At 51.1% G+C, this 17,814-nt stretch overlaps 1 long non-coding RNA gene and 1 pseudogene across 1 annotated transcript; both read left to right on the top strand.

Annotated features, from left to right (window-relative positions):
- The first annotated feature begins 1,434 nt into the window (after window positions 1-1,434).
- Window positions 1,435-4,081, top strand: LOC145540686 (uncharacterized). Its single transcript, XR_014078493.1, has 2 exons — window positions 1,435-2,007; window positions 2,130-4,081. It is a non-coding gene; the product is annotated as an uncharacterized LOC145540686 (long non-coding RNA).
- On the top strand, window positions 3,148-3,290 carry LOC145543940 (U6 spliceosomal RNA; annotated as a pseudogene).
- Window positions 4,082-17,814: the final 13,733 nt, after the last annotated feature.

Raw genomic sequence — 17,814 nt, 5'->3', positions numbered from 1 at the left:
GTGGGGAGGCCCGCGGAGCTAGACTGGAGGGTGGGATGGGCTGAGGTCAGGCTGGGTGGGGACTGGCCAAGAACACATGGAGGGCGGGCAGCGGGCTGAGCAGGGGCAGAGGTTTATCCAAGCGTGGTGGGCAGCAGACGAGCCTCCAAGCTGCTGGGCCTGGAAGCTTCCACTTCCCTCGGGGCCTTTCCTGAATCCTTTTGGAGATCTGTAGCCCCTCCTTGCCGCCAGCCAGGACACTGATGGAAAGGAAGTTTTCCGTCCCATGGGCGCAGAGGGGAGGGGGGAGGGAAAGGTGGGTGCAACCTTTTCCAAATCGGGGTCAACAGCTCAATTGCTTGTCTGAGTGGTGCTTAGTATCTCAGTCACACAGAGGATCAAACACAGCACCTGTGAACTGCCCTCAGCAGCTCTCTTCTCCAGACCCATCCCCTGGAGCCCCACCTTCTCTGACCCAGGAGTTGTCCTGGCTCATTTCCCTGCCTCCCAGCTCTGTCCAGGCCAGCCCCATAGAGCTGTTACTGCTCTAAGATGCCTGATCAGGACATTTCCCTTGGCTTAAACCCAGGTGGTGATCCTGTCAGTGATACTAGATATCCTAGTTAGGATGCTTTGGGTTATGAGTAACAAATCCAATTCAGAAAGGCTTAAATGTTGGAGAGGATATTATTGTTCATATTAACTGGAAAGTATAAAGGCTGTGTGGGTATCATGGACAGTTGAATCAGCAGTTCAGCCCTGTTCAGAAGGCTAGGTTCAGGTCCACCTCTTCTTTCTGTCCTCTGTAGCAGCAACTTTATCCTCACAATGGCTTCCCTCGTGATGCCAAAATGGCTGCAGTGGCTCCAGCTCTATTTCAAACCTTTAAATGGCAGAGGGAATCTCTTTTTACAGATTCCTGTTCTGGTTACATTTTTCTGTACAAAAAATCACCCCCCAAATTTTTATTTTGCTTATAAACCTGCTACTTGGGCAGGGCTTAATAAGAACAGTTCATCCTTGCTCCACATGGCATCAGTTGGAGCAGATAAACTGGGGCTTGGAGAATCCATTTCAAGATGGCTCACTCATGTGGCTGACAAACTGGTGCTGGAGCTGGCTGGGAACTTGGTTCCTCCACATACAGAGCTGCTTGGGCTTCCTGAGAGCAGTGCACCTGCTATCCAAGGGAACAAGGCAGGAATGCGGGATTTTCTTATGATCTGGCCTCAGGAATCACCCAGTATCACTTCCTTTGTGCTCTGTTGGTTGCAGGGGTCACAAAGGGCTGCCCGCATTCAAGGGGATGGACCGCAGTCCTTATCACTCATGGGAGGAACGTCCCAAGGTCACATCCACGAAGAGCTGGTGGGATGGGAGCTATCATTGTCACTATCTTGGAAATATGATTGGCCACAACCCCCAGTAAATGTCTTCACTCTCTCTGAGACAGTCTGGGGGCACATGCCCAGCACTAAACTGATAACCAAGGCCAGAGGATGGATTGAGTCTCATCCCTGGAGCTGGGGAAGACATGGCTCTCCCCAGAGTGGGCTATGTGGGAGAGGTGTGGGTCCCCCAGGGAAAGCAAGAAGTTCAGGATGCAACCAGTGCCCCCTACAGCCACATTTGTGGCTGGGGCTGTGCTAAGTGTTTGGTCTCATTCACTTCATTGCTTCTCACCACAACCCAATGAGGCTGGTGCTGTTGTTCTCTGCCCTTTACAGACACTAAGATTTGTAAATTGCCCAGGCCCACAAGACCAGAAGGTGGCAGAGACAGAGTTAAAGATTGGGCTTGTATGACTCTAAGTCTGTGCTGGTAACCATTCCATAGAAAAGTTGAAGGCTTCTAGTTCATGGCTGAAGAAAGCAACTTGAATGTGGAAGCATATAGCTTGGTTGCACTGGCAGCCATTTTGTGACCATGAGGCAATCCAATTTGAGAAAGAAGCAGATGCACACAGAGAATGGGTAAACCTTGATCAATCACAGCACCGTCTACCCTCCATACGGACTCTTCAGTTATGTGAGTCAGTAAATCTACTTTACTGTTTAAGACTGTATGGGTATGATGCATAGTTACTTATAACTGAGAATACCTTAACCAACAAAGGAGGCTATTGTAATATTTTTCCCATTTCATTACAGGAATTGTCTTTAGGTCTGTCTGTGATTAGATAACAAGTAGCTTAGAAGAAGGGTCCAGGCCTCAAACATTTCTCTATGCCCAGTCCTTAGCACAGCAAGTGACGCTCCGTATTTTGAACCATCCTTGGAGAGGAAATAAATGAGAACAAGTGTAACTTATTCTTCTAGAATTTTCAGGTATGATATGAACTATCATAACCCCCTTCTCTGCTTCCTTATCTGGTGCTGTTCTATCCCTGCCTCTTGTTTTCAAAGCCCAAACACAGAACACACATTGCGATTGAACTCCCCACAGGGTGACTCTGGGGAAAGAGGTGAGGAGAGAAGCGAGGAGGTACCCAGAGTAGCTGGGCCATGAAGGCGGCCCTTGGCAGATGGCAATAGAGAGACTGAGGAGAACCTTCATGAGAAACTGGGGTGTGGTTGGGATGAGGCGAGCCTGGGTGCTTTTATGCTATCAGCACATTTCATGGCAATAAACTTGGCCTTGTTGCTATAAAAGCCTTCAGCTCAAGACACACAGCCTTTCTTGTTTTCTTTATTGAAGGTTAACTTTTCACAAGTTAAATTTCCTCCTACTCATCCAGCCTCATCAAGGAGCTTTGGCACACAGAGCTTTGCTGAGCGTGATAAAAGAAAGCCTCAAAAAAAAAAAAAAGATGAGTGTTCCGAGTGTGTTTCTGGGAAAAGCATGCTCAGCCAGCTCGCTGCAGCCTTCCGTTCCCCTGCTCTGCTCCCAGACGCGGGCCCACCCTCGTCAAGTGTGTGGGCAGCAGGGTCTGCCCCACCCCTGCTCAGGGCCACAGAACTTAACTTCAGAGCAGCTGGTTGGAGCCCGGGTCCGAAGGCTGATCCCAGAATGGTGGTCCCCAGTCTGCCCCTTCTGTGAGAAACGAGCTAAATAAGGAAGATGTCTCAATCTTTTCAGGGTGGGATCTCTGCAGCTGATGCGGCTGGCTCTTATTGAGACATTGGGTCTCTGTGGTTTTCTTTCCCCAGCAAATCAAAGACAACTCCAGTACTCACTTCAGCAGGACACATACTAAAACTGGAACGATACAGAGAAGATTAGCATGATTCCTCGCTAATTCACTTTATCAGCAGAGGGGCTACCCTTGCACTAAGGAGGACACGCAAATTTGTGAAGCCTTCCTTGGTGGCTCAGAGGGTAAGGAATCTACCTGCAGTGCAGGAGACCCGAGTTCAATCCTTGGGTTGGGAAGATCCCCTGGAGAAGGGAATGGCAGTCCCACTCCAGTGGTCTTGCCTGGAGAATTCCAGGGACAGGGGAGCCTGGCAGGCTACAGTCCATGGGGTTGCAAAGAGTCAGACATGACTGAGCAGCTTACACTTTCACTTCCATATTAAAAAAAGAAAAGGAAAGGAAAACTCCAGCTCAACAGGTGTAAACAAGAAGAATGTTTCAAAAATCTCATCTAACACTGAGCTCTGAATCAGCACCCCAGGGGTCCTCACCCACACACTCAGCCCAGCCACTCACACCTGTCATTGCTGGGTGCGGTTCTCTTACTCACGGAACGCCACGTGTTTGACATTTTTTCACATCCTAGCAGAGGCAGAACCAATCCTTTAGTTCTTTTCTGCGCTGCTTCCCCAAGAAGAGAAAGGGATTGTTGGACCAAATTCTGGATTTTCCAGTGGTCAAGCAATCTCTACAGACATGATTCCTGCCACCTTGTACCTTTTCCTCTGAGATGGTCACCCCAATACAGATAAATACAAACTGTTAGCAAGAAATTAAAAGTTTAACCCAAGTAAACAGTGACTGCATTATCTTTCTTTCTTTTTGGCTGCAGTATGCATGCAGGATCTTAGTTTCCTGACTGGGGATCAAACCCACGGCCCCTGAAGTGGAAGCTTGGAGTCTTAACCACTAGACCATCAGGGAAATCCCTGCATTTTCTATATGAATAAAATCATCTTTGCAAAAACGACTGGACAGGTTTTTGAAAAATGGGGATGTGGATTTAGGGTGGTCTGATCTATAAGACAAGCCCGTCATGGTGGTTACCCAGTGCTAGCAGTCAGGACTAAGGTCATCGTGAGGAAGTGACCAGGACTTGTGTCTCAGTGCTGAATGGTCCACCTCTCCACTGTTCTGGATGGTGGTCACTCAGTGTCTTCGCTTTGCAGGTGTGTATCCAGCTCATAACTTAAGCTTTGCGCACTTTTCTGTATGTCCTGATATATTTGTCCCAGAACAAAGTGTCTTTTGGTACCTCTCCAGCCAGGGCACCCATGATGCAGGGTACGTGATCAGCTCGCCCACAATTCTTGATTGGTTGGTTGGCATCAAGGTGAAGTTTTGAGCATCACAAACGTTTCTGATTTCAACTGGTCTGGAGTCCACCTGCTTGTATCAGCAGTTTTCACTGGAGGGGGGTCTGCTTCCCATAAAAGCAACTTAGGAATGTGTGTCAAACATTTATTTATCTATATCTTTCAGGGAACTGGGAGTTCAGTGTCTGCTACATGGCTGGTTTATAGCCTAAATTGTTACCAGTTTCCCTGACCAACAAATATTCTTTGTTTCTACATCTTCACATTTCCTAATCACGAACTCCTGAGCCAGCCATGCTGAGATTCAGGGAGGCTTGGGAGAATGAGGCAAAAACTTTTGCTTCAAAGGACAAGGACACAGGGGCCGGTAGGCTGTTTCAATCCCCCGTTTTATTTGATACTCCTCAATCTTGAGGAAAACAGGTGTTGGATAAGAAAGGGAATCATGCTTGGTTGGTTGCTTGGGTTTTGGCTGTGCCGTGACCAGGGATCAAACCTGTCCCCCCTGCAGTGAAAGCTCAGAGTCCTAACCGCTGGACCACGAGGGAGGTCCCTGGGAATCATGTTTTGAGTAGAGAGGCCAATCACTAACTTGGTAGAAGAAATTGATTTTAGGGGGACTCAGTTTCAACGGCTCTCCTGTCCTGAGCCCCTGACTCACCCTCCCTGCCAACTTCTCCTCAGATGCTCCCTGCCCAGGCCAGCCTGTCCTAGCCCAGGTCCATGCCCACAAGCCAGGCTGTCTCCCCTCTCTGCACACCCCTCCCCACCTCTGCCCAGGGAAAGCTTCTCTGCCCCGACCTACCAAATTTAACCCAGCTTTCAAGATCCAATTTCCACCATTCACATGTCTTTGGGGAGAAAAAAAAAGTTATATGGAGATATAATTCACATGTCATACAATTCACCCATTTAAAGTATACAATTCTATAGCTTTTTAGCACATTTCCGGTAATGCAGCCATCTCCATAGGTAATTTTAAAACATTTTTATCACTTCAAAAAGAAATAGTCTATCTCCCCTGCCTCTCTCCTTCAGCCCTGAGCCTACTCTGAACACTTCATATAAACGGAATCATACAATATATGGCCTTCTATGTCTGACTTCTTTCACTGAGCATGTTTTTGAAGTTCTGTGTGTTAGCACTTCACTCTTTGTGATGTTTAAATTCTAATCCATGGTCCAGAGGCAGCTCGTTTTGCTTATCCAGTCATCATCCGACCGACATTTGAGTAGTTTCCATCTTGTGCTGTGATGAATCCACCAGTCACCTTTCAGCTTTTTCCAAGCAGCTGGTCTGTGCACTGTAATCTTTGCCTCCCCCACACAAATCTTGCCACTACTAATATTAACTACCCTCTACCAAGGGGCTTCCCAGGTGGCTCTAGTGGTAAAGAACCTGCCTGCCGATGCAACAGATGTAAGAGACACAGGTTCCATCCCTCGGTCAGGAGGGATGACCGAGGAGGTCATCCAGGAGATCCCCAGGAGGAAGAAATGGCAATTCACTCCAGTATTCTTGCCCAGAGAATCCCATGGACAGAGGAGCTGAGCAGGCTACACTCCATAGGGTCACAGAGTCAGACACAACTGAAAAGATTTAGCACGCACACACACACGCACCAAGCACTTACTATGTGCCAGACTCCAAGTTGGGCTCTTCTTAAGTCAGTAGGTTGAATTCTCACCATACCCCGATGAGTGCGGTGAGTATTGTTTTCACGTTATAGATGAGAAAGCTCATGTCCAACGAAGTAAAGAGATTGGCCAAAATCACGGTGGAAAAGGGACTTGAACCCAGGTCTGGCCTGCCATAAAATCCTTCTGTTGTGTTTATTTCATTTTTGTCATTTCACCTTTCTTTAATTGGTTTTACGTATTTTGGGGTCTCCCTCAAATTGTAAGACTCTTCAGGGTAAGGACCATGTCTCACAGTTCTTCAGTCTTAGACCCACTACCTTGTTGGACATTCTTTCCATGCATATTTATGGGAGCTCCTATTGGCTTGCAGTCTGTGGGGGCATCAGTGCTTTTCTCCGCTCTGCAGCCCTCCCCTTAGCCTCCTCCTGGCTACAGGATGGGCATGTGCCTCAGGCCTAACCAATCAAAGCCCTCAATCCTGCTGGCCACAGTGATTGGCTTAACGATGGGCCTAGGAGCCAAGCCTGGCCAATCATAGCTTTCCTCAAGTATTTTGCCATAGTAACGGCTGAGGACACCTGCTTAGTCTTTGGGACTGGGAGCTATAGGGACCATCAAGCCTGGCACTGCCATTGGCAACTTCATCCTGCCTCCTGGGCAGAGCCTACATCAGAATGCCATGCAGATGTTAAAAATAGTATTGCAGGGAAATAATCACATGAAGAGATCTTCAGGATACCTTCCCGGGTTTAAAATAAGGCAGCTACAAAATAGAACATACAATATTATTTGCTACATATGTGTTCACATACATACATGCAAATAAAAAATGGATAATAGATGCCAAAGTACTAACATTGCTTCTGTGTGTACGAATACTGATTATATAATTTTTCTTTCTGTTTATTTGAGCTTTCAAAACTCCTACTGATTTCTATACATCTTAGGTTTCTTTTTTTGTTTTTTTTTCTGTTTGTTTATTTTAAGCTAGAGCCCTTCAGTTCAACCTAAGTCATCTCATTCACCTTTTTAGAGCACACACTTTTCCAACAACCCCATCATCTGCCCTGGTCCTGGGTCTTCCCTATTCTTGGCCACTCTGCTCACCTGGGTCCCTCCTGGCCACCAGGTCCTGCCGACCCAGCTGTGCCTGAGTCAGGCCATCCCCGGGTGTCTCCCCAACTCTCGGAGAAAGGCAGGCCTCCCTCCCCCACTCATCCTGATGCGTGTTGTGTTTCCATTCTCGGCTCACAAGGAACCTGCAAAAAATATTTTCTTTGGCAGTCAATTAGAGAGTAGCAGCCCCAGACATGCCTTCCAGGCGACGTCCGAGCCTGGAGCGGCTGCTGCCCTCCCCTGCTGCCAGGAGACATGGTCAGAGATGAGGCCAGTGTTCTGACATCATCTCCTCGAATAGGGCTCTTGCCCCCATCAAGGTGTAAGCGATCTCAGGGCCCAGGAGGTGCAGCCCCCACAGGAATCCCCCGGTGGACCAAGCCTCTCCCGAGCCAATGGCACAGAGCCATCATCCTGGGTCCAGAACCTGACTGCCTTCTCCCACTACTGAAAGGTTCAAGGGTACAAGAATCTCACCATCAGGGAGTCAGTCAAGGGCCCGACTGTCCCCCACCCTGAGTGCCTCCCTGGGTGGGGCCTACCCACTCCAGAGAGGTATCCCTTCCTGTTCCCCTTCTGGGCTAGCCTGTCCTTCAGACCCCAGGACCTGAATACCCAGTTAGTTGTTGTTGTTGTTTAGTTGCTAAGTTGTGTCCGACTCTTTGTGACCCCGTGGACTGCAGCACGCCAGGCTTCCCTGTTCTTCATGATCTCCCGGAGCTTGCTCAAACTCCTATCCATTGAGTCGATGATACCGTCCAATGATCTCATCCTCTGTCAGCCCCTTCTCCTCCTGCCCTCAATCTTCCCCAGCATCAGGGTCTTTTCCAATGAGTTGGCTCTTTGCATCAGGTGGCCAAAGTATGGGAGCTTTAGCTTCAGCATCAGTCCTTCCAATGAATATTCAGGGTTTATTTCCTTTAAGATCGATTGGTTTGATCTCTTTGCTGTCCTAGGAACTCTTAAGAGTCTTCTCCAGCACCACAGTTGGAAAACATCAGTTCTTCAGTGCTCAGCCTTCTTTATGGTCCAGCTCTCCCAGCTGTACATGAGTACTAGAAAAAAACATAGCTTTGACTATAGGGACCTTTGTTGGCAAAGCGATATCTCTGCTTTTTAATATGCTGTCTAGGTTTGTCATAGCTTTGCTTCCAAGGAGCAAGAATACCCAATCAGTACCAGAAGCCATAGTCACTGAGCCAGGTATGGATGTAGTCACCTGACCCTGGCTGGTCTATTGATTCTGTACTGATAAGAATGATCTGGATAAAAGGGCCAAGAGGGTAGAGCAGTCAGGCTGAGCTGTGAAAATGCAGAGAGATTTGAGGAGAGAAAGGAAAGAAAGGCGGGCAAATGGTTGAGGAGCCATTCCGGGGAGTGAGAGAAGCCAGAGGGATAAAGTAGCCCTTAAGGCTCTCCAGATTTCAGACATCCAGGGGTTAACATGACATTTGCTGCACCGCTTGAAGAAAGCCCACTTTAGTCAACCCATCTCATCTGGATATTTATTCCTTACAGCCCATAGATTCAGGCTTACACTGAGAGCACCTGTTTCCAGGTGGGAAGAGCTGAACCTACATCCAAGTGGAGGGACACGCCCTCTCCTCGTCCCTCTCCCCACCCTCCCACAGGCTGGGAGGCTCCATTTGCTGGTCATCCCCATAGGCCTTGAGTTCTTGAAGAAACTGCTTCCCCGGGACCCCCAATCCTGGTGTCCAAGAGAGGGGTATTTTGGGGGTTGTCCAGATCATGACCAAAAGTCACTGGACAACTTTGGCTCAGTGGGCCCTAAAAACCACACTGACTGTGTATGCTGACCATGCCCAAGGTATGAAATAGGTAACAGGCTTTGGAGTCTGCAGATTAAGGTTGGTATCCGAGTCCCAGCAGCCTCCTAGTGTGGGACCTGCTTTGTTTCTTGGTACCTTCATCACCAATATCATCGGGGACTTGCTAGACGCCTTCCTGGAAGGTACTGTAGGCGGTACTACCAGTGGGATCTCATTTTTCCAAACGAGGAAGCAGAAATGGGAAGAGGTGAAGCCTTGGACACAAGTCACACAGCTGATGATGGAGGATAAACCCCAGCTCATCTGATTCTGGGAGCTGGTTTTTCCCAAAGAGCAGAAAAAAGTCTTGTGAGAAACCCTCACAAAATGAAGTTAACATGCTTCCCTACCTGGGAAGAGAGAAGGTAGACCTTCAACAAAAATGTTCTTCCAGTGTTTACAGAGGAACTACGATGTCTGGGATTTGCTTCCAAACCATCCACGGGGGCACGTGTTGATGGGAGCAAATTGGATGAGCTGATCGTTTTCAAAGCTGGGCACTGGGGACATGGGTGAACATTACACTGTTCTCTCTCCTTATAAACATGTCTGGAAGTTCTCAGAATAAAAAGCTTTTCTGAATGTATCGAGTAGGAACTTGGCCAGAGTTGAGGAACGTTATCCAGCAGAGGAAGGCAAGGCACAGACAGTGGGCACCGAGAGAGGGCTGGGAGCCCGTCCCCAGCCCCGCCGACTGCGCTCCCTCCCCACTGGTCTCCTTCTTGCCTCCCATGTGGTCCAGGAACCCTGGGCTGTGAGTAATGCATGCGCCTCTCTGCGGGACATGTGTTTCCAATCATTCTGCTCAGCAGTGAGTCACCACGGACAGCTGCTGCCTGTCTCGTCTCCCACCCCTCACCTCCAGATCCGCCCTGCCCCCACCCAAGTCTGTGTTCAGCTGGCAAGACCTTCCTGAGCTCCTGCGTTCTCCTACCTCCAGGACCTTCTGCCTAGAACAGTTGTCGCTGTTGTTTAGTTGCTAAGTCGTGTCCGACTCTTTGCGACCCAGTGGACTGTAGCCATGCCAGGCTCCACTCTCCATGGGATTTCCCAGATAAGAATACTGGAGTGAGTTTCCATTTCCTTCTCCAGGGGATCTTCCCAACCCAGGGATCGAATCCCTGTCTCCTGCATTGGCAGGCAGATTCTTTACTATTGAGCCACCAGGGAGGCCCACCTAGGGCAGCTCTCCCCCTGATCTGGATAGCTGTGACCGCCTCCAGGTCTCTAGCCCAAGCCATCCGGACCTCACTGGTGCCCTTGCTCCTCCACTGAGCCCCTGACACACTTTGCCATCATCTCTGTCTGTATTTCTACTGAAAGGGTGATCACTCTGTAGGAGGCAAGGGGCTGCTTTTGTTCCATACACAGCCCCAGCCCCTGCATGTGCCTGGCCCACAGCTGGGGCCCAACGCAAACTTGCTGAATGAATGAATGAGCTATAACCTAAAAAAGTCGGGAGTCTTGGGGAAGGCAAACGTGAAGACGAGTAACCCGTGAGAGAAAACTCAAGGGGTCTGAGAAGTCCAGGTGAATGGGCCACGGAAGGGCAGTTTCCATCTCTACCCCTCCCTAGGGCGACCCACTCTTGGCACAACGCTAGCCGGGCACCTCAGTGGGATGGAAATCAGTCACACACCCCCTTTGTCTGGCTGGGCTGACTCCTGGGGCATGGTGAGGAGGCTCTGAGGCCGTGACCAGGCTCAGTGGGGAAGGAGTGCTGGAGAGCAATGTGTCTGGTGGGGGCCTGGAGTGGGTGGGTGGGGGGAGTGGACAGGCGGCTCCTGGCCAGCCAGTAGGCCACATCTGGGACATCCCTCTGTTGGCCCCGAGGAGTCAGATCACAACTCGGTGGGGAGCACAGAGGGGGACCCAGGGCACCCTCTGCGTCTGCAGGAAGCCCAGCATGCCTGGTGCTGAGACGCAGCCTCCGCACCCCTGGTGCCTTCTCTGTGGGCATCCAGGTGACCCGGCCCTGTGGTCGGTGACACCTGTTAGGAGAGGCTGAGCTGGAGGATGCAGGGGCCATTGAGCAGTGACTCGGCGTTGGCCATGTTCCCAGGCCAGGGAACGCTGGGGCAGGACCGCGGCTGCGCGGGAGGAGGGGAGAGGCAGTGGGAGTTGGAGGAGGGCTGCACACGTGGTCCCACTTCTACCAGGGGCTGGCAGGCCCCCGGGAGACAGGGTCCCAGCCACCTCTCGCCTGTGGGCCTGGGCTGCCATCTCGTAGCTGAGGAGAGGGTGTGAGTGCCAAAAAACAGAGAGTCAACCAGCCAGACTCACAGCTCTACACACCAGCTGGAAATGGCGGTGAGGACCTGATGAATCACTTTCCAGGGCCTTTTTGCTGCCTCCGCTCGCTGCCTTCTGATCTCTTTGTTGGTGACCAGAGCCACCCATACCCTGATCTCTATCTTGTCAGACAATTCAGCTCAAGGTTGAAGGAAGGCCTGTAGGTAATCTGTCCCCTTGCCCTCACCCTGGACGCCCGTAGACAACCTCTAAGGGCTGAGACCTCATCCGTGTGCTCCGTAGCTGATCACGGAGGGAAGGAGGCGGGTTGGAATCTGAAGGTGATCAGAAACCGGACTGGGGTTGCAAGGAGCTTGGTGATGCTGACCACAGGCTGGCCCCGCTGAGAACCTGAGGCACCCTCAGAGAAGAGAGACTTGAGGGGGCGAGGGGGCGAGAAGGCAAGGCAGGAATACAGAAAGAAAAATAGGATTGGGGAAAGGAAGGAGAGAGAGGAAATTCTTGGGCACCGTCCTAATCATAGCCTTGAAATGAAATTTACTGCTGCACTCAGCATGAGACGCCAGCCAGCGCCGCCAAACCAGCCCCCCTTCTGTTTGGATTAGTCGATGACATCATGGCCATGGGCCATCACTCCCAACACCAAAGGAAGAGCAGGATGGCGGGCGGGAAACCTGAGCCTCCTGCCTCTGGCTTCCAGGGAGGGGAACCTGAAACCAGGAAAACTCAACCGCAACCCTCCCCTGCTGAGCTGGGCAGCCAGTCCCCCAGCTGTCCCAAGCCCCCCCACCCCCCCCACCCCGCTCCTGGCCAGCCCCTGGTCCCCAGAACACCAGCTGAGGCTGCTTCCGGGAGAAAGGCAGCGATGGAGGAGCACCGATCCCATCTCTACTTGCTGGCCCTGCTCCCTAACCCGCCCATGAGAGGAAGCACATGACCGCACGCCCAGGGCCAGAAGGAAATGGCCTGGGCACCAGGAAATGCAGAGCAGCGCCCCGGAGACAGCCACTGCTTAGCTCTCATAGTCCTTTGTTTTCCATGGAAATGAAGCCTAAAAGGGGCTCCGAGGGGAGCCCATTTCAGGGATACCTGGGAGGCAGACAAGTGGGGAGCCAGAGGAGAAGGGCACAGACTACACAGGAGGAACAGCTGTTAGGGAAATTAAAATGGACGAGGTCTTGTTCAAGGCTTCAGAAGCAGGGGAGCAGGCCTCTGACTTGTTTCTGAGCTGCCTGGACACTGCTTGGATTCTGTGCCTGCCTGCAAGCACAACAGATCAGGCAGTACTTTAGATAAGAAAAGGAGTGAGCCTTGGAATCTCTTAAGTCACCCTGGCCAGGTCCACAGGGTCTAAGAAGTGTTTTGACTCACAAGGTGAAACAAACAGCATTGTAAAAGTTAAACCAGAGCTGCATTTTTTTTTTTTTTTCCAATTTAGCTGTGCTGGGTCTTAGTTGCTGTGCAGGCTTTCTCTAGTTGTGGCGAGTGAGGACTACTCTCTAGTAGCGTGTATGGGCTTCTCATAGTGGTGGCTTCTCTTGTTGGGGAGCACGGGCTCAGTGGTTGTGGCGCATGGGCTTAGTCGCCCTGTGGCATTCCCAGACCAGGGATTGAACCCATGTGCCCTGCACTGGCAGGTGGATTCTTAACCACTGGACCACCAGGGAAGCCTAGAGCTGCTTTTTGCAGCCTAACTGATGATGATTTCAGTTTGTGACCTGGGATGATAAGTAGGAGCCCTCAGAACTGCAATCTGAAATCTCACCTGTGGGGTGGACATTATCACTGGGGGACCCTTTCCCAGTTGGGACGCCAAACTGCTGTTAGCGAGGGACTTCCTATCACTGTTCAAGTCTGGATATAGGTTGGCTCAGCTTGGTGATGCATATGCTGTAACTTGTCTCTATTATTTCTATTTCTTTTCCTTTAATGACTGTATATTGAAATCAAGTCAAATAATCTTCTATAAAAATTTGAAAACTGTTTATTTGTGTGTAATGAGTGGTTTCTTTTGTTAACAAATCCTTTGAACCTAAAAGGATTTTGGCTTTACCCTGGTGGCTCAGACGGTAAAGCGTCTGCCTATTAATACAGGTAGACCCGGGTTCAATCCCTGGGTCAGGAAGGTCCCCTGGAGAAGGAAATGGCAGCCCACTCCAGTACTCTTGCCTGGAAAATCCCATGGACGGAGGAGCCTGGCAGGCTACAGTCCGTGGGGTTGCAAAGAGTTGGACAGAACTAAGCAACTTCACTTTCACTTTCTTTTGAACTTGCTGCTAAACAGCGGCTCCCTGACCCTCCCTCACTCCAAGGAGGAGGGATGTGCCCTTGCTTGGAGGACTGGAGACCCCTCTGTGTTACAGAGGCAAAACATGGCCAAACGTGGAGGAGAGGCTGAAAAGGCTTCCTGGTCCAGGGGTGAAACCACAGCTGTGCCAGAGCCACCTCCCTGGAGGAAGTGTTTACGGGCTGTCTGTCTGCATACTTCAGATGTGGCAGTGTCTTCAAGCCAAGGACTTACTTCACGGGCTTCCTGTTCACCACCTCTTTTCTTCTGAATCACTCTAGAGTGGATCAGAGCGGCACGGTTGGTTGGGGACTGTCTACGAAGACTGTGCATAGTGGCGACCAGGGGTTCAGGTGTGTGCAAGGCGCGTGCCCGGGTCAAGGCTGCCTTTGCCCAGAGGAGGGCCTGCCTGAGAGGGGAGGGAGGGGGAGCTGACAGGTGAGCAAGGAGCAAAGGAGAGAGGCCTGGTCCCACCTTCTCAAAGATGTCTTATGGGGTAGCATAAAGTATTAGCCAAGTGTTAGCCAAGGGTGCAGCCAAAAAACCCCAATGGGAAGCATGAGTCAAGAGCAGTGCAGATGATGGAGCAGGAGCACTGGGAAGCCAATGCCAGTAGTGACGTACAGGAAGTGGAGAAAACTATCCATATTTCTGCCCCCAGGGGCTGTCCATTTTAGGGTCAGACCATCATCTGAAAGGGCTTCTCTGGTGGCTCAGTGGTAAAGAACCCACCTGCCAATGCAGAAGATGTGGGTTTGATCCCTGGGTTGGGAAGATCCCCTAGAGATGGGAACGGCAACCCACTCCAGTATTCTTACCTGGGAGATCCCATGGACAGAGGAGCCTGGTGGGCTACAATCCATGGGTTGCAAAAGAGTCAGACATGACTTAGTGACTAAAAAACAACAACATCATGTAAAAATTGCTCTCCCTACATGAGGAGCAGGGTCTGACATGTACCCTGTCACCTAAGTTTCTGCCACTCAGAGACATGCATCACACTTTTTGGTGAACACCTATTTATACATCTATTTGCATCCCTGCATATGCATACTTTCCCATAAATGAACTATCACACATTTGCTCATGGGCCCTTTTTACTCTTTACTTTTTTTTGGCTGTGTGGCTTGTGGGATCTTACTTTCCCAACTAGGAATTGATCCTGGGCCCTCAGCAGTGAGAGTGTGAAGTCCTAACCACTGTAGCACCAGGAAATTCCCATGGGACCTTTTTAAACAACAATCTTCTTACTATTTCTTGCCTTCCCTCTCTCCCTGGAGAACAGGTGTGGACAGAGTGCCATCTCTCAGCCTGTTCTCTGGGTGATATGTGGGTACAGGGACCCCCTGCTTCCTCTGCATTACTATATGTTTATATCTTTGCAGTTGATCTCAAGACCTATGATTTTTATCGGTTTCCCTAATTGGACAGGGAATCCTGGAGTGTTGCAGTTCATGGGGTCACAAAGAATTGGACATGACTTAGTGACCAAGATCCCCTGGAGAAGGGAAAGGCTACCTACTCCAGTATTCTGGCCTGGAGAATTCCATGGACTGTACAGTCCATGGGGGTCACAAAGAGTCAGACACAACTGAGTGACTTTCACTTCACTTAGAGACTAAACACACGACAGTTAGGGGTTCTGCTGCCCCTGGGACACTGGGCAATGTCTGAGAACAGTTTGGTTAGGGGTGGGAGATGCTATCACATCTCAAGGGGAAGGCCAAGGATATTGCTCAATACTCCACCAGGCACAGGGACAACTCCCCCAGAGAAAGTTCTGGCCCCAAGGTCAACAGTGCCAAGGCTGAGAAGCTGGCTCAGGCTGAAGAGGATTAATAATGAAATTAATGAAATGAAAATCAAAATGGCCTTGAGAGTGTCCCCACCTGGTCACGAAGCTTCTTACGCAGGCTGTGCAGTGATGTGCGACCTGTCTTCACGCCACACACAGTCCAGTTATCCTTAGTCACCTTCTTGTCACCTTAGGGATGTCCTGTGATAAACAGCCCCACCACAGAATGGAACGTCAGGGCCTGAAGTCTGGGCTGGGTGGCACCTCCCACCTACTGTGGCCATGAATCTGATGGCTGGATTTGACTGGGGTGGTGGGGGGACATCATGACCCCAATGCCAGCTGCCCACCCCTCTCCGGGGGCCGCATATCACAAACAGCCGGGCACAAGGACACATCCCCCACCCTTTCGAGCCACCCAACCCCGCCGACCCCAGACCTTCCCAAGTCACGCCCACAGCCAGTGGGGCCAATGTTAACTCTGTATACCGGCGCGTGTCTGGCTCTTCAGAACCTGCCGGAAGGAGTGTGGGGGCTTCAGCTGTCTCTAGGGAGAGAGCACTCCAAACTCAGAAGGAAACGGATCGCCTCCAAACTGGGAGAGTGGCTCTACCGAGAAAAGGCCCAGCTGACACCCATCCTCGTGCTGGGCAGACAGAATCTGGTTCAGCGGCGCCTCCTGCCTAAGACCGGTGAGGTCATTCTGACTCTGTTTACCTGCCAGAAGCCAGAAGGAGGCAGCGCTGGCACTTCCTCCTGGCCCTGGACCGACGCTCACTCTGCCAAGCCCAACCCAGGACCACCCAACAGCTCCGCTGGGCTCTCCTTGAGACAGTCTCTTTGGGAAGGAGGCAGGGGCAAAGTGGGCATTGCTGGTGGGAAATAGGGACCATAGGAGTGTGATCTGAGGGTCCCAGAAGCCCCTCCATCCCCAACTAGTCTGGCAGGTGCTGCCCCCTCCTGTCTGTCCTGAGTCCTGCTGGGAGCCACAGACCCAGGCTGAAGTCCGGCAGACTGTGGTCAGAATGCATATGCGGGCCAGACCAGGGTCTCCGGTGTGATCGGGGTCTCCTGTTAAGGCTCCCCTGTTAGCCTGCCCCCTAGGATCAGGGTGGGAGAGGCTGGTTAGGAGAGAAGCCCACAGAGGGAGCTGTCAGCCCCGGGGTCCTCCTTCTTCCTGAGTCCGGGATGTGTCCTGACCCTGACCTGCCTCCTTGGGGCAGGTCAGAGCTGAGCCCTCTACCCGCACTCACCCCCAGCTGTTGAGCCCTCTTGTCAGCAGAGCAGAGAGTGTGTGAAAGGATCTCCATTGAGTAACCTACTTCTTAGGAGTATCTCTGGTAGATTTCTCATCAAGGGCTCAGTTCCCATGGTTTGGAGGTGGGAAGATTCTAGCTGGGAGCACAGGCAGAGGATGACGAGGAAGAATGGAGAGGCCAGGGCAGGGAGGCGGGGTGCCCCGTAGCCAAGGCCTCATGGGTACCATGAAAAGGCTGGGTGGGTCAGGGTGGGGCGAGCTTTCAGGGGCCACTCTGTTCCTTCACTTGCTGGGCTCTTATGAGAGTTTCTTGTGTGTTTGTTTTCTCTAAGATTAATTTATTTAATTAATCTTAAATGCAGCGTCTTCATTGCTGCATGCGGGCCTTCTCCAGTTGCAGCGAATGGGGGCTACTCTCTAGTTGCAGTGCACGAGCTTCTCATCGCAGTGGTTTCTCTTATTGTGGAGCACAGGCTTTAGACACGCAGGCTTCAGCAGTTGTGACACACGGGCTTATTTGTTTCGTGGCATGTGGGATCTTCCTGGACCAGGGATCGAACCTGTGTCCCCTGCATTGGTAGGTGGATTCTTCACCACTGAGCCACCAGGAAAGTCCCTTGTGAGAGTCATTTAATGTTCAGTGCCTCCTGATGGCAGCTACCACTTGCACCAGATTTTAGAGCCTTCTGGGCATGGTTAGGCATGCCCAGAAATCCACTTGTTGTTTAGTTGCTCAGTCGTGTCCAACTCTTTGCGACCCTATGGACTGCAGCACACCAGGCTTCCCTGTCCTTCACCAACTCCCGGAGCTTACTCAAACTCATATCCATTGAGTTGGTGATGCAGTCAAATCGTCTCATCCTCTGTCACCCTCTTCTCCTCCTGCCTTCAATCTTTCCCAGCATCAGTCTTTTCCAATGAGCTGGCTCTTCACATCATGTGGCCAGAGTATTGGAGCCTCAGTTTCAGCATCAGTCCTTCCAATGAGCATTCAGGCTTGATTTCCTGAATCAACTAGAAATCCACTAGGAAGGGGCTTTTATCACCACGTTGTGGATGGGGAGACAGAGGCTTGGCAAGGCCACTGAGGCAGCTGGGTTGCTGCATCTCTGAGCCACAAGGTGGACCCTCTGCCCCAACTCCTGCCCATCCCATCATAGAGAGCATCCTTTCAGAGGGGATCACTTTGCCCCTCTGCTCTAGAA

Source organism: Giraffa tippelskirchi, chromosome 3, assembly GCF_054371585.1.
Source record: "Giraffa tippelskirchi isolate mGirTip1 chromosome 3, T2T-mGirTip1v1.2.pri, whole genome shotgun sequence".
NCBI lineage: Eukaryota > Metazoa > Chordata > Mammalia > Artiodactyla > Giraffidae > Giraffa > Giraffa tippelskirchi.
Note: the sequence above shows the minus strand (reverse complement) of the source record. Positions and strands in the feature narration are given on the sequence as shown.